The following is an 18,604-nucleotide window of genomic DNA, read 5'->3' as shown; positions in this document are numbered from 1 at the left end:
TGGGAATGTAGTTTGGTGCACTTATTGTAGAAAATAGTATGGAGATTCCTCAAAAAACTCATAATAGACTTACCCTATGTACAGCGATCCCACTCCTGGGAATATATCTGGAGGAAACTCTAATTCGAGAAGATACATACACCTCAGTGTTTTTAGCAGCACTAGTTACAATAGTGAAGACATGGAGGTGACTAAATGTCCATCAAGAGATTGGACTGGATAAAGAAATTGTGGTTTATATATATGCAATGAAGTATTCCTCAGCCATAAAAGTAAGAACAAAATAATGCCAATTGTAGCAACATAGGTGGATCTAGAGATTACCATACTAAGTGAAGTAAGCTAGGTAGAGAAAAATACCATATGATATCACTATATGTGGAATCTTAAAAAAAAGGACACAAATGAACCTACAAAACAGAGGTAGACTCACAGACATGGAAAACAAGCTTATGATTACTAACAGGGAAAGGGGATGGAGAGGGATAAATTGGGAGTTCAAAAGCAGTTTTAAGTGAGAAGTTCATAGCCATAAAAAACTACCTCAAATAAGAAAAATCCCTAATAAACCTTCTAAATGTATATTTTAAGAAACTAGAGAAAGAACAAGCACTCAAGAGTTAGTAGGAGGGTGGAAATAATAAATCAGAGTAGAAATAAATAAAATGGAGAACAACAAAAACAAAATAGCAATAGAAACTATCAGTGAAACTTAGAGCTAGTTCTTTAAAAATATACACTAAACTGACAAACTTTTAGCCAGACTCATCAAGAAAAAAGAGAGAGAGCCCAAATAAAATCAGAGATGATAGAGAGTTATAACCAACACTGCAGAAATACAAAGAATCATGAGACTACTACAGACAATTATATGCTAAAAATTGGACAACCTAGAAGAAAGGGATAAATTCCTAGAAATATTCAATCTTCCAAGACTGAATTAGGAAGAAATAGAAAATCAGAACAGATCAATTTACTAGTAATAAAATTGAATTAGTGACAAAATAATCCTGACAAAATTCTAGGATGATTCATGTTCACAGATGAATTCTACCAAAGGTTTAAAGAAGAGTTAATACTTATTCTTCTCAAACTATTCCTGAAATTGAAGCAGAAGGAATGCTTCTAAGTGCATTCTATGAGGCCAGTATTTCCAGATACCAAAACCAAAGACCCTACAAAAAAAAAAAGAAAATTACAGGCTAAAATCCTTGATGAACATAGATGCAAAAAATCCTTAACAAACGAAGTTCAGCAATACATTAAAAGGAACATCCAAACCATGGTCTGGTGGGGTTTATTCCAGGGATGCAAGAATAGTTCAGTATCTACAAATCAATCAACACGATTCACCACATCAACAAAACAAAGAATAAAATTGTATTTTCTCAATGGATGAAGAAAAAGCATTTGACAAAATTTAACATCCCTTTACAATAAAAACTCTCAACATAGTGTCTACAGAGGAAACATATCTCAACATAACAAAGGCCAAATATGACAAGCCACAACTAACATAATATTCAATGTTGAAAAACTAAAAGCTTTTTCTCTAAGATCAGGAACAAGACAAAGACATCCAATCTCATCACTTTGATTTAACATAGTATTGGAAGTCCTAGACCCAGTAATCATACAAGAAAAAGAAATGCAAAGGATCCAAATTGGAAAAGAAGAGGTGAAACTGTCAATATTTGCTGATAACATGATGTTATTTATATAGAAAACCTTGAAGATTTTACCAAAAAAGTATTTGAAATAATAGATGAATTCAATAAAGTTTCAGAATACAAAAGTAGTATGTAGAAATCTGCTGCATTGTTATGCACTGATAACAAACAATCAGAAAGAGGAAGTAAGAAAACAATTTGCTTTACAGTTGCATCAAAAAGAGGAAAATAACTAGGAATAAATTTTAACCAAGGAAATAAAAGACCTGTACTCTAAAGACTGTAAGACATTTAGTAAAAGCAACTGAAGATGACACAAATAATTGTGAAGGTATATTGTGTGCATGGACTGGAAAAATTAATATTATTAAAATGTTCATGCTACCCAAAACAATCTACATATTCAGTGCAATCCCTATCAAAATACCCATGATGTTTTTCACAAAACTGGAAGAAATAATCCTAAAATTTGTGTAGAATAGACAAAGAAATATTGAGAAAGAAGAACAAACCCAGAGGTATCCTGACCCTTGATTTTAAACTATACTACAAAGATATTGTAATCAAAACAATATTGTAATGGCATAAAAACAGACATGCAGATCTATGGGAACAGAATAGAGAACACAGAGATGAACCCATGCTTACAAAAGCCAGTTAGTCTATGAGAAATGAGGCAAGAATGTACAATGGGGAAATGACAGTTTCTTTCAATAAATGGTGTTGGGAAAGCTAGTCACATGAAAAAGATTAAGACTGGCTAACTTTCTTACACCATATGCAAAAATTAACTAAAAATGGATTAAAGACTTAAGTATAAGACCTGAAACCATAAAACGTACGCAATAAACCCTCTAACATCAGTCTTAGCAATATGCTTTGGATCTGTCATCTGAGGCAACGCAACAAAAGAAAAAATAAACAAGAGGGGCTGCATCAAACTAGAAAGGCTTTGCCTGGCAAAGGAAACCATCAAAAAGGAAAAGACAGCCTACTGATTGAGAGAAGATACTTGCAAATGATATTTATGATTAGGGCTTAATATCCAAATTATATAAAACTCTCATACAATTCAATATCAAAAAACCATACAATCCATAAAAAATGAGCAGTGGCCCTGAATAGACATTTTTCTAAAGAAGACATACAGATATCCAAAAGGCACATGAAAATCTGCTTATCACTAATCATGAAAATACAAATCAAAACCACAGTGAGATAACATATCTGTCAGAATGGTTATTATCAAAAAGGCAACAACAACAAAAAAACAAGTTTTGGTGAAGATCTGGAGAAAAGGGAACCCTCATGCACTGTTGGTGAAATGTAAACTGATACAGCCTGTATGGAAGACAATATGGAAGTTTCTCAAAAAATTAAAAGCGGAACTACATTATGATCCAGCAGTTCTACTAGGCATTTATCTAAGGAAAATGAAAACACTAATTCAAAAAGATATATGCACTCCAATATGCAGCATTATTTACAATAGCAAAGATATGTATCTATTAATGGATGAATGGATAAAGAATATGTTGTTTATATATAGACAATGGAATTTTACTCAGCCATAAAAAGAATGAAATCTTACCATTGTTAAAACAAAGAGGGACACAGAGAGTATAATGCTAAGTGAAATAAGTCACACAAAGAAAGACATATACAATATGATTTCACTTTATGTGGAATCTAAAAACAAACTAACATAAAACAGAAACAGACTCATGGATACAAAGAACAGACTAGTGGTTGCCAGAGAAGAGTGGTGTAGGGTGCTCAGTGAAATAGTTGAAGATTATTAAGAGATACAAACTTCCAGTTATAAAATTAATAACTGATGGGGGTAAATCCAACATAGGGAATATAGTGAATAATATTGTAATAACTTTGTATGGTGATAGATGATAACTAGACTTATCATGGTGATCACATTGTAATGTCCAAAAATATCAAATCACTACATTGTACACTGTGGGAGCCCATGATTGGGTTAACAAATTGTAACACACCCCAGCTGCTTATCTCCTTGAAGAAGAGCAAATGTGCTTAGTAACCTCCTTACTTGCATAGTTGAGGTTTTAGCAATGACCCAGGCCCTCAGCTATAAACGCTGGGTGTGTCTGCTGTTAGATAGTCTTCTATCCCCAAAACAGCCTTGAACTGGAATGGTAAACAACTTACAAAAAGTTACAGACTCAGAGGTGAGAAGGCTGGTTAGCCAGTGACAAGTAAGATCCCCTGAGGGGGGCAACCTAAGACACAGGGACAGCAGCCTGAGTCCAAGAAAACTGTTAAGCAGCTGATTCTCATACATTCTGCCCTGATAAGCTGAAAGGCTCAACATGAATATGATTTACCAAAAAGGGTCTTCTGACCTTGAGCCAAACACCAACAATAAACAAAGCCTTTGTACTCATTGTGATCCCACCCTGTCCTTCTCTAAATTCCTGCATTCCTCCTTTGCCTGTACTCAATAAATATGGGAGATTTGAGAGGCTTGAGGAGTTGGCTCCCAACTCCCTCTCACTCTCTTGACTTTTTCCACACAGTCTCGAGTAATTCATTCTGTCTCGGTGGGACTTCTGCTGGCCAGAACCCACAACTGGTGACGAACCCACAGTACACCTTAAACTAATATATTGTAAGTCAATTATATTTCAATAAATAAAAATACTTTAGAAGTATTTGAGAAACTGGACAAATTCTAGAGGCCAAGATTCATCAGTTACACTCTTTGTACTACTCTTGACATCATGGTTAACCTCAGGCAGTGGAACATTCTATTTAATAGAATTTAAATTTGTGTTTGCCTCTCTTAGCAAAAGCAGATATCTAAATTTGTTATTTGAGCATGGTGTCATGGATTTAAATCATATTCTTAGCATTATTCAATCTAATGCTTTTAAGGTGTAATTTTTACTGGATCATGGCCCCTCATCAGTATGTCCTCTTTGTTCCATTCAAACTACCAAGGGCTATAGTCATAATGATCTCCCCAAACTATAAGAAACTGTGAAGTGAAAATCACCCTCTATCTCTTTTTGAAGATTTCAAAAGCAGACATCTTGCCTTTCCCTCCAATTTTCACTTTCCAAATCCTGTATGGAAATGCAAAAAAAGTAGAGAAGTAACTGAATTGAGAAGTAATCTCTCAATTCACTGGAAAATTTGGGAGAAAAGATATTGAGTTTCATCATGTGAAATTTGATTTTTGAAAAATTCATGGCTAAAATTAGAAAATAAGTTGTTGGAATTGAGCTCTACTGTATGTTGTTCTTTGAAATATCCCCAACTTGAAAGAATTGTACCAGTAAAAGAGTAGTAAATATATTATTTATTTGTCAGCAGTTTAGTCCCTGGAGTAGAGAAAATTATTTTTGTAAATCTTATTTCATCATGAATCAATTAAGTGCTTCTTCTGTAAAGTAGGGTTAACATTAGTTCTCTGTCATAGGAGATTGATAATTAAATAATATAACTAATTAACTAAATAATATACCTTATGTATATATAAACCATGGTGTTTGGTACATGGTAACCACTCAACAAATGTTAGCCATTATCATATATATTACAGAGAAAATATTTTGTATTTATCTATGTTAAACATTTTAGTATAATTTTTCTTTCTTTTTTTTTTAATAAAGAGCAAGTTTGTCAATTGTTTAATCTGAGATTATGCCCTTTGGATTACTTTGCTGATCAAATATTCCCTTTTGTGTCAAATGATAGTGATAGCATTACTTAATGGTAGTTATTTTTATTCTAATATTCTTATCTGACAAAATTAATATTTAAGTAGGAGGGAAAATTAGAGAACAAAAGGTAGGGCTGTTAATAATATTATACCCTAGAAGTTGTGTAAAGAATAAGCTTTAAAACGTAAAAATAGTTGAAAGCATCAAGGACTGCTAGGAGAGCTGGAGGATAAAACATTTAAAGATACTGGTTTTACCAATAGATTTCTCTAAAATTCTCTCAGAATTTGAAGCATTTAAAAGAACTCTTTAATCCTTCTCTGTCAACTGACGAATCTGATTGCATAGAAGGTGGACAAAAACAAACCCAACATTTTGCACCTAGACTTTTATGGAAGGTTTTTGTGTGGATCCATTAGAATTTAGGGAAAAACTATATGCATAACTTGCATTTTATAGTTAAGCAATACCATCAGTAAAACCATCAGTGGCTTATTATTTGGATTAATTACATCTGTCATCTATTCATTTTACCAGATGTTGAAGTTTCTCCATGGGCTTGATGGATCATATGGGTAATTAAGCAGTAAAAATATCATTAAATAATTAAATTAAATAATTATAAATTTTTATATTTTTGTGTCAACAGAGATATTCTAATTATATATAGGGAATTCTTTAGTTATTTACAAAATCACAGAATTTTGTATTATCCTAGGGATGTATCTATCTTCAGTGGGATTTAGTTAGCTTTTAAATTATGTAAAAATCTTTAAATTTTATTTGATGTAAAAAATCAATTTATTTAACACTTAGTCAACTATTTTTACATGTGATATTTTAGAGAATTTTTTTTTCGCATACTCAGCTCATTGCTAACATTTAAATATTTAACTAAACAAACTAAATTTAATAATTAATACATGTAAAATTCTAATGTAATCTCTGTGGAAATACCAAGATGAGTAAGACATGGTCGTTTATTAAGATGAAGTCAAGGCAAATTAGCAGAGTCAAAGTAAAATTGCTGGAGCATTCTTGGAGTCCCCAGAATTTCAATATGTATAAGTCAGGTCCAAAAATGTGAACATTAAAATGACAGCAGTAACAAAAATATATTACATTTTTTTATTGTGACCACAGTGTAGTCAAAGGCAGTCATACATATTTACATACATATTTACATACATATTTACATTCTTAAGGAGCTTTCATACTGTAGTCTTATAGTATTTCCAAAGCTGCAGGCTTCTGCCTGCAATCAGTCTTGGTATATTTATCTGAATCTGCCTCAGTATGATGGATTCCCTTATCTCTTTCCTGAAATGGTGATTGTTCTCTACATCAGTAATGTTCCTTTTTTTTTTTTCAGGAGTTTCATTCTGCTGCTTCTTATTGAAACTGATGTCTGAATTTTGTCTTTTCAATTTCAATTGTGTCTTCTCAGTTTCATCAGTAGAACATTTCTTAGTTGTGCTAAACTAATATGTTCTCTTTACCACATATCAAATGTTATACCAATACTAAATTATTTAGCCATTTAATCACAAGATGAATTTGAATGGTTCTTGAATGTTTAAAAATAGCTTCCTAAAATGGCCAATTAAATATAATTGAAGAATCTTATTTTCAATGTTCACATTATGCTTACCAATAGAAAAATTTAATATGTTTCCAAGAGGAAAAAAATCTTCTGATGCCTTTAAATATCCTTTCCCTCAGAAAACCCGTTTAGAAATAGCTTATAAAATGTAAATTAATTTTACGAGAAAGGAAGAATATGTAAAATCTGCATAGTCTTTTCTGGGAAAGATGATTATAAAATAAAAATGGGTTTGACACTCAGGAAAAACTGTCTAAATTCATCCAGGTTTGAAGAAGGAAGAAACCAACAAACTGAAGAAAGATATGGCATACCATACTTTCTCTGAAACTTATAGTATTGATTTTCTAAACTTGTTAAAAGAGATGACGTAAGAAAAATCAGGCTTGGATTTAGAGGAAAGAAGCTTTATGACAATGACAGTTACTACAATTGGCGGTGGGGGGGCGAGTCAAATTGTCGTAACTTTCTACTCATACCTTGAAGTAGAGTCTTCTAAGTAAGAATTTCAAGTAGATTTCTGACTCTGAGAATACTTTTTAGTAATGTATATCCCAGGTATTTCCCTTGATATATTTATTTTACAACTATAAAATGTGAGGAATTTTTTTACAAAGTTCTCTTCTAAAAATTCTGCAAGATTTTCCAAGTTATAGTTAGTAATTAAATGTGGTTGTTTTAAAGCATATCTACAGATTATTTGATACTCTTATATTCAATGGGTGAAGCTTATTTCCTCTCTGTTTGAATGGGAACAGAATACAGCAGAAGTTATAGGATGTCACTGTTGATATTAGAGCTCTTTTTTTTTAACTTTTTGCTCTATATTAGTTTATTTTTACTTTTTTAAAATCACCCCTAGATAATTTGTTGCTAGTAATTTTTAACATTTTTTTTACTGAGTTATAGTCAGTTTACAATGTTGTGTCAATTTCCAGTGTACAGCACAATTTTTCAGTTATACATGAACATACATATATTCATTATTGCATTCTAGTAATTTTTAGCAACATGAATTCTAAAAATAAACAAGTTATTAGGTTTTAAAAAGACTGTGATCACTGTCAATTCTTAAGTCTGTTCTCTTGTTCTCTCTGTCTCAAAGCACATGCTTTGGGGAAGCCAGATAATATGTTTTGAAATAGTTCTATATATTCTGAAATAGTTCTAGAGGGGGGAAAACTGGCTGCCATGTGTGAGGATGCTCAAGCAGCCAAAGAAAAGGTCATATGATAAGCCTACCAGCACTACATGAATGAGCTTAGAAGCAGAGCTTTTGAGATCTGCTAGCAGCTATGTTAATTAGCTAGGAAGCAAATCTATCAGTCCAATCTGAGATGACCACAGCCCTAACTGAGAGCTTGGCTGCAAGGTTAAGAAAGACTGAGCCAGATCACCCACCAAACCACCCTTAAGATGAGATAAGAAATGTTTGCTGTTTTAAGCCACTGTTTGCTTGTAAGTTATTATACAATAGATAACTATTACACTAACAATTTAAAATGATAAAGAAGACATAACTTTTTGGTGTCACAGATTTATTGGTTTTTGTTAAGTATGGATCTCAAATAATATTTATACTTTAATGATACAGTTATTATTCTGTTATATTTTATTGAGTCAGAATTTTAAAAATAACATTTAGCTGATCTTTACTTGATACCCAGTATTTAATTAGTATTGAATGCAAGTGCCTTTTTGTAACATTTGTAGAAAATCATCCCTGACTTTAAGTGTACCCCTTGAGTTATAGGCAGTAGCCTCCAAATTAGTTAAACTCAAAGATGTATGTAGACCATTTTCATATTTTATTTGATTCAAATGTTATCATACTTATTAAATACTTAATAATTATTAAAGGGAACTGAAAGCAATAATAAGGTAGTGGGATATTTAAGTTCAAATTTCCTCTTGTGTGACTTGATGTAGGTTTTTGTTACAAACCAGTAGGACATAATTTTAATCAAATATAATTTAAATGCTTTCTCTACATGAGCCATGGAGAAAAAAGTAATTTTAGGTAACTTTTATTGTAAAGCAAAAAACACTGCAACTTACAAAAATGAGTAGTTCACAGTCACTTGAATGAACAAACACAACAAATTTGTCAGATATATCCCAATAAAATTTAAGAACATAAGTTTATGGACAGTGAATTAGAGGAGTTATGTAGTTATTAAATATGTGTATAGGATGGATATTAAGGAACTTTTCAAACTTTCTTTTAATTAACTGAAAAACCACAGGGAGATGAGGAATCTCCATTAAACATAAATTCAATAATCAAGTTGAAAATAATGTATTGACACAAAATCATCAATTACTTCCATTTACTAAGATTCTGACTCCACTTAATGCCATCTTTCATACTGTTTTTATACTATATATTATGAATGTCTTTTTGCTTGTTTTTACTTATCAGATGACTTTAAAAGGGCAAAATGATAGTGCCAGACACAGAGTATATGATCATATTTGTTATGAATCTGTATGAATGACATACATCTTTTGGAGGATGCTTCACACACTTAGTAGAATAAAAGATATACCATGTTATATTTCTAATAATTTCATTTATATCCTTATCTTTCCCCCAGATTGTGGCAAAATTGTGGAAGGAACTTTGTCTTATGATTCATTTTTATTTCTGCTCAGTGTTAGGTGATACTATAGAAGACACTGAATTGAAACTGGTTGATAGAATGTTTGATTGGAATCAAGTTGACTTTAAAGAATTGTTAGGAGAGATTGTGTTCCTCTGACTGGGCTTAATTATGTTCCTCTGACTGGGTAACTTAAAGGAGAAAATCAAGTTCCTATTACTGATGTTTCTACAGAACAGTTTTCTTCATTTCTCTTCATGTAGAGTAAATTAAAAATAGGAGTGGTGATCTGTCATCTGAGTAATTCATTATCTCAAGGAACTTAATATATCTGTTTAAAATCCCTTTATTGATAAGAAGATAGCTCTTGTCTGTGTATTTGTTAAAATAATAATATCCCAATATTCTATCTCTAAAATATTTTTTGTGTCAGAGAGGGGCCAAGGTTAAGCATTATCCTCTTTATAGAGACATTCCAACTTTAGAAACATATCCAGGGGACAGACATAAAATAGCTTACTCTGATCAACTCATATCCAGATAATTTTCTTTAGCACTGGGCACCAAAATATCAAAATGTGGACAATTAGCAACATGGAAGACACTGAGAATAGAGTGATCAGGAAGGGAATGGGCCCACATCATGTTGAAGATGTTAGTCTGGAGAAGTTTTAAGTAAGAAATGAAGATGTTAGTCTGGAGTTTTCAGTAAGAAACAAAAACTACTTTCTCATATCTCAGGTACTATCATTAGAAATTGAAATTATACTTAGTATGTGTGCCTCCAGAAGTCATAACTAAGGTTAGAAGATAGAAGTTTCTAAAAAAACAGCATTCACTCTAATAAAAGGAATAACTTTTAGGTTGTTAGCAATGTCCTAAAGTATAATTTGGGAAACTACCTGTTGGGACTGAACTTTAGTGAACGTATTAGACTAGATAAGATCTATGGTACCTTCTAACTCTTTGATTCTGTAACTTCATAATCTATAAGGTGGTCTCCACCACTTATCTACACAAGTATAGGAAACCTATCTAATCTAATCTAATCTACACATCTATATATCGATATAATTATCTCCATTTATTTTTTAAAATTGTCATTGTAGAAGGTCCTGGTAGGAGTGAAAATAAATATATGTGATCAACCTGCCATACTTACAAGACATTTCCTACTAATTCTGCCTACAAAATTGTAATTTGTCCTAATTGGTCATAATACATCTAATTTCCCCATTATACAAACATTCTGCTCCAAACATGCAAATGCATAGCTCTTTATCTTTTGGATCACTTATGCATTCTTCTGTATCACCTAGTAAGCTATTAATTCCTTCTAGTATGTTTTTCATTTCATTTATTATATTCCTTGGTTCTGACCAATTCTTTTTTGTATTTTCTAGTTCCTTCTTAACATTCTTACTGTGCTCATTTATTCATTTCCCTAATTCAGTTAGCATTCTTATTACTAATGTTTTAAACTCTTTATTGGTAAATCATTTATGTCTATTTCATTAGATTTTTTTTTTTCTGGAGTTTTCTCTTTTTCTTTCAACTAGAACAAATTCCTCCATGTTCTCACTTTGTTTGTTCTCTGTCTCTATGAAAGTAGGTGAAAGAGTTACTTACTGCAGGCTTGATGGGGTATCCTCATATGGGAATGTCCCTGAATAGTCTCCACGTGCCCAGTGGCTTTGGTGGGAGAGCTGGATCTGACGTGAACACAAGTTACATCTTCCACCAGGGTGTGCTGGCTAGAGCCAGAGCCACGTGTGACCTAGGGCTTCTCTTCTGCTCAGTGGTCAACACTACCCTATTGGGTGTGGGGTTGGGTCCCAGATTGCTGAGGCAGAAGCCCTGAGAGTCATGTCTGAGCATTTCCTCTAAGTGCGTGCTCTCCCACCCTCACAGCACCAGCAGCAGCACCCTCCACAATAGGGGAGCAGTACTGGAACAAGAGTGGCTGGGACAGGGGCTCAGTATTGGTCAGGGTGAGAGCTGTGATGGTCCTGGCCCTGGAATTCAGGACTGTTCCGGATATAGCCTCTATAAGTACCAGTATTGTCTGCCCCACTTCCTTTAAATGCCATTCTGGGTCAGAGCTGGCTTCTTCCCTCATAACCAAGCACCCTCCTCAGCTGCGGCAGTCCTTGCCCTAGTGTGGAGCTGCGTCTGCTTTGAGGAGTAAGCAGGGCCAGACAGAGCACTTGGCTCAGGCTGGGGCATGTGCCTGGATGTTCTCAGGAAACTGGCCAGAATCCGTACAGATTCAGTTTGCTTCTTTCACCTTGTTTGGGGAGAAAGCAAGTATGTGCGTGCTCTTCATCGGCTGAGTCTAGGTTTCTTACAGCCCTCCTACTAGTCCTACTGGTTTTCAAACTAGCTGAGGGGATTCATCTTCCTGGTGTTGGACCTCAGGGCTGGGGTCCCCAATATTGGCTTGATCCATTCACTCCCTGGGGAGGATCTCCATCCTTGTAATCCCCCTCCTCTTCTGAGTCCCTTCCCAAGGGCACAGGTCCTGAACTGACAGCTTTGCTTTCCTTCCTACCCAATTCCTGTGGATCTTTCTTATGGCATTAGTTTTCAGTGAGAATTGCTCCATGTGTAAATGTATTTTTGATGTGTTCATGGTGGGAGGTGAGCTCTGAGTCCTTCCACTCCACCATCTTTATCTTTTTTCCAATGTTTTTGTTTTCCTCAGATAAATATCCAGGAGTGGAATTGCTAGATCATATGATAGTTCTACTTTTAACTTTCTGAAGAACCTCTGAATTGTTTTCTATAGCAGCTGCACCAATTTACATTCCCATCAACACTGCATAAGAGTTTCCTTTTCTCCATATCCTCTCTAAAAAGTTACTTTTTTGTCTTTTTGATAATAGCTATTCTAACAGGTGTGAGGTGATCTCTTGTAATTTGCATTTCCCTGATGGTTAATACTGTTGAGCATCTTTTCATGTGTCTGTTGGTCATCTCTCTGTCTTCTTTGGACAAATGTCTATTTAGATCTTCTGCTCATTTTTAATTGTTGGGATTGTTTACTTTTTTTTTTTTTTTTTTTTTTTTTGCTATTGACTTGAATGAGTTCTTTCTATATATTAAATATTAACCCCTTATCAGATACATGAATAGCCAGTATTTTCTCCAATTCAGGAGGTTACCTTTTATTTTGTTGATGGTTTCCTTTGCTGTGCAGAAGTTTTTTAGTTTACTGTAGTCCCACTTGTTTATTTTTGCTTTTCTTGCCTTTGCTTTTGGTGTCAAATCCATAAAACCATCACCAAGACCAATGTCAAGGAACCTAAAGCCTATGTTTTTTTTCCCTAGGAGTTTTATGGTTTCAGGTGTTACATTTCAGGCTTTAATCCATTTTGAGATAATTTTTGTGTCTGGTATAAGATAGCGTTCCATTTTCTTTTTTCTTTTTTTTTTTTGCATGTGGCTATTCTTGGTCACTTTATATAACATACTTTGTATCTTAGAATTATATGATCTTATTTCCAAATTCTTCAGTTAGGAACTTATTTTTATTTTTAGCAAAACTCTGCTCAGAGTCAAGATTCAGTGTTTGATTGTTGAGTTAGATTTAAATGGCAAAATTCCACATTAAAATCAATTTTTTGGAGTCAGAATTTGCATTTTGTCAAATAGATTATTACTAACCCATGTTCTTTATAATGAACTGCTTGATTTAGAAGGATTTTTACTTAAACTATATTAGTAAATAAAAATGATTATTCTCTCCATAGGATATTTGCATAAATTACCCTCCTCTCCCCAGTAAGGACTCAATATCTATTAAACTAAAAATAATATCACTGTATACCTTATATGAATCCACACCAAGCAGTATGGATTCAAGTAAGTTAAAAAATAACATGAAGATAAATTCCTTTCTAGGATTTATCAGGCTAAATCTAAATTAGTTCCACTTTAGGTTTGCAAGGATTATTGGAGATTGTTTCTATTGAAAAAGCCAAAAGAGAACTGGAGAGAAAGGAGTATTTTGAAAACGGGTAAAGGCATCAAAGGAAATGTTATGAAGAATGTTTCTCTCTAATTTATATGTAAATATATTAATAAAGCAGAGATTAAAATAAAATTAAGAAAACTGAAGTATTTAGTTTTAAGAAGTGACAAGTAAAATAATAGTCATGATTCTCAGCTTGAAGAGTATATCACATTTCTCTGCAATCTCTTGGCCAGCTTGATATGCTACCTCATTTTGAATTATTGAAGTGTGTGTAGTAACATTTCTCAAGAGGTTTGTTTGACTTTTTTAGTATGTTGAGGCTTGACATTTGGAGGAAACTGAGTATTGACATGTTTGCAGTTGGATCAGAACTTGGGAGTGCTGTTCCCTCATATTGTTTTTAAATTTATAATATTTGAATTTCCTTAGGGATGGAAAAGACACCTGTTGAAGGGAAACTAGAAGTAAGACCCCACTCCTTCCTAGTCAAAACCCAGACTATTTCAGTTACAAAAATTCCAACATGTCCCATTAATCAGTGTGGCTCAAATCCATATTGTGAGGAAAAATCGACTGCGGTTTTCTGAGAAAAAATTCTCCAGAAAAAGTCCATGGTATGAGTACTTCTAGCATATTTCACTATCTTTTCCTCCTCCTGGGAATCAAACAAAATAATAAGAGAAACAAAAAGTTAATAAACAAACTAAATTTTGCTAATTTTACTTTCAAAAGTCAAAATCAGCTGAGAGTGGCCAAGTGGGAAGAAGAATGGAGAATGTCAAGGGATTCTAGGGTCAGCAGATCTTAGAGATGAGCCCAGGGTTCATTCCCTGGTTAGGAAAGGTTTACTCTGAAAGCTATAGCAATATCCTGAATTTACAACAGCCATAGCAAGAGCTGAGGTGAGCAAGAATGAGCTGGAGAAGAAGCAGAGTGTAGGGGAGGAGAAGTGGAGGTGCAAAAGATATGGAGAGAGACTAGTATCAGTAGACAGCCCTAAATACCACAAGACATACATAAATGTCTGGAAGCTCAAAAATTTACCTTGAGGATCATGGTATGTCCCATTATGGAGGTTCTTGAGACACTGAGGGATAACAGTGTTGGAGGCAGAAACTATCCTGTATGCTGTTAGAATCAGAGAATAGAGGAGGTGGGCTGAATACTGTCTCTGTGGCAGCAAGGAAAACAGGGGCCCCTTTTTTAGAAAACCTTAAAGTTTAATCAGGGCTTTGGTCCCACTACTGATGCAGAGTGATGCCCTGTAAAGAGGTTCAGGAAAATCTAACTTATTCAGAAGTAAGTAGCAAAAAAAGAAAAAGAAAAAGAAAAAGAACTGGTACTTCATCTATACAAAGTACAACAAAAAGAAAATCTTTGAAAAAGAAGCAAAATGTATTAAGTAGACTTTAAAATCCCCACTTATTAGAAATTGTGTTGCTCAAAATAGGAAAAAATACGATCCAACATTTGTACACAAATTGAATAAAATAATAAAACAATTAATTCTAAATGAATGCAAAGCACAAATTCAGAAACTTAAAAAAATAAGCAATGAGACAATGAAAGGAGATGTAGTGTAAAGATACATATATACATACATACATGCATACATATATATACATATATATATAAAACTGAGGTGTAATTGACTTACAATATTATATTAGTTTCAGGTGTACAGAATAGTGATCAGTATATTTATAGATTACACTCCATTAAAGGTTATTATAAGATAATGGCTATAATTCCTGTGCTATGCAATATATTCTTGTTTCTTATCTATTTTATACATAGTAGTTTGTATCTCTTAATCCCATACCTCTAACTTGCTCCTACCCCTTCCCTTTTCTCACTGGTAACCACTCGTTTGTTTTCTATATCTGTAAGTCACTTTCTGTTGTGCATATACATTTGTTTGTATTATTTTTTAGAGTCTATATATAGGTGGTATGATACATTGTTTGTCTTTCTCTGTCTAACTTATTTCACTAAGCATAATATTCCCTAAGTCTATCTACATTGCCGCAAGTGGCAGAAGTTCATTCTTTTTTATGGCTAAGTAATATCCCATTGTGGAGTGTCTGTGTGTGTATGTGTATCACTTCTTCTTTATCCATTTATCTGTTGATGGACACTTGGGTTCTTTACATGTCTTGGCTCTTATAAATAGTGAACTCTGAACATTGAGGTACATATATGTTTTTGAACTAGTGTTTTCATTTTCTTTGGATACATACCCAGGAGCAAAGTTGCTGGATCATATGTTAGTTCTAATTTTGTATTTTTGAGGAAACTTCATACTTTTTTTTCATAGTGAGTATACCAATTTACATGCCTACAAACAGTATACAAGGACCAAACAAAATCCAAAACAAAGCCCATAGTCAGCAGAAGAAAAGAAATAATAAAGATCAGAGAGGATCCTAAATAAAGCAGAGATTAAAAAAAAATAGAAAAGATCAATGGAACCAAGAGCTGTTTTTTTTCTTTAAAGATAAACAAAATTGATAAACCTTTACCCAGGCTCATCAAGAAAAAAGAGAGAGGACACAAAATAAGAAGTGATAGAAGAGAAATAACAACCGACAACCACAGAGAGACAAAAAAATCATACTAGAACACCCAAAACAGTTATATGCCAACAAATTGGACAACCTAGGAGAAACAGACAAATTTTTAGAAATATATAACCTGCCAAGACTGAATGAAGAAAAAACAGATAATTTGAACAGATCAATCACTAGTAGTGAAATTGAATTTATAATGCAATTCCCAGTGAAGAAAATTCCAGGACTGGATGGTTTCACAGGGGAATTCAACCAAATACATGAGGAAGAACTAATACCTAACTTTTTTAGACTACTCCAAAAAATTGAAGTGGATGAAACACTCCCAAGTTCATTCTGCAAGGCCACCATTTTCCTGAAACTCAAACCAGACTCTACAAAAAAGAAAATTACATACCAATATCACTGGTAAATATAGATATGAAAATCCTCAACAAAATATTAGTAAATATATCCAGCAATATGTAAAAAGAATAATACATCACAATCCATTTGAATTTATTCTAGGGACACAAGGATGCTTCAACATCCAAAATTAATCAATGTGATATACCACATTAACAAAAGGAGGATAAAAATCACATGATCATCTCAATAGATACAGAAAAACCATTTGACAGTGTTCAACATTCATTCATGGTAATTATGAATAATCTCATCAAAGTGGGTATAGAAAGTACATACCTCAACATAGTAAAGGCCATTTACAACAAACCACAGCCAACATCATACTCAATGGCAAAAAGCTGAAAGCCTTTCCTCTAAATTCAAGAAGACAAGGATGCCCACTCTCACCACTTCTATTTAACATAACATTGGAAGTCCTAGCCACAGCAATCAGATGAGAAAAAGAAGTAGAAGGCATCCAAATTGGAAGAGGAGAGGTAAAAATGTCACTATTTGCAGATGACATGATACCCAAAAGTAATTAGAACAAATAAATGATTTCAGTAAAGTTGCAGGATACAAAATAAATATAATAAATCTTTTTCTACACATGAATAATGAACTAGGAGAAAGAAAGTTTAAAAAAATCCAGTTTAAAATTCCATCAAAAAGAATAAAATAACTTGGAATAGCTATATCAATTTCAAACAAAACAGACTTCTAAACAAGGAAGATTACTGAGGATAAAGACAGTCAGTATATAATGTTAAAGAGGTTAATTTTCCAGGATGATATAAGAATCATATATGCATCTAACAATAGAACATCAAAACAGGTGAGGCAAAAGCTGATGGAGAAATAGGCAAATCTACTATTACAGCTTAAAAGTTCAACATGCCTCTTTCTGTCATTGATAAATGAAGCAGGCAGCAAATTACTAAGGATACAGTTGACATAAACATCACTATCAGTCAGCTTGATCTGTAGACATTAATAGAATAGTCCATTCAGCAACAGAAGAGTAAACATTCTTCTCAAGGTCATATGAAGCATTTACCAATATAGACCACATTTTGGGCTATAAAACACACCTGAACAAATTAAAAAGAATACAAATCATACAAAGTATATTCTCACACCATACTGGAATTATAAGAAATCTGTATCAGAAAAATCTCCAAGTATTTGCAGGTTAACAAGATACCTCTTAATAACACAATGTCAGAGAAGTTTTTAAATATTTTGAATTATATAAAAATGACTAACTTACCAATATTTGTAAGTGCTTAGAGGAAAAATGTATAATATTAAATGCATATATTAGAAAATAAGAAAGATCTAAATATATAATGTGAGCCTCCATCTTGGGATACTAGAGAAGAAGAGCAGTTTAAGCCTAAAACAAAGCAGAAAAAAAGAAAAATAATAAAAATCAGCGAATAAATTAAAGAAGATTTTAAATGTAGAACAACAGAGAAAAATCAACAAAACCAAAAGGTGATTTTTGAAAAAATCAATAAAATTGATAAACATCTAATCAGGCTAACCAAGAAAAAAGAACGAAAACACAAATTACCAATATAAAAAATGAAAGAATAATCAACACTACTTATCCTGTGAGTATTAAAAGGATATTAAATATTAAGAGCAACTCCATGCCCACAAAATTGATAACTTAGATGAAATGGACCTATTTCTTTAAAAGACACAAACTATCCAAACTTACACCAGTAAATAGAGATTAAATCAATAATTAATAACCTTCCAAAAAAGAAAGCACTAGGCCTAGATGGTTTCAATGGTGAATTCTACCAAATATTTAAAGGAGAATTCATAACAATTCCCTACAGTCTCACCCAGAACATGAAAGCAGAGGGAGTATTTCCTAACTCATTATATGAGGCCAGCATTACCTTAATATGAAAACTAGACAGAGATTATTACAAGAAGGGAAAATTTCAGACCAATATCTCTTACAAACATAGATGCAAAATCCCCAACAAAATATTAGCAAATCAAACCAAACAGTGTATAAACAGAATCACATACTGGTCAAATGGGATTTATTCAAGGTATGCAAAGTGGGATCAACATTAG

This window comes from Camelus ferus, chromosome 2 (genome assembly GCF_009834535.1).
Source record: "Camelus ferus isolate YT-003-E chromosome 2, BCGSAC_Cfer_1.0, whole genome shotgun sequence".
Lineage (NCBI taxonomy): Eukaryota > Metazoa > Chordata > Mammalia > Artiodactyla > Camelidae > Camelus > Camelus ferus.
The sequence above is the reverse complement of the archived record's forward strand: the minus strand, read 5'-3'. Positions refer to the sequence as shown.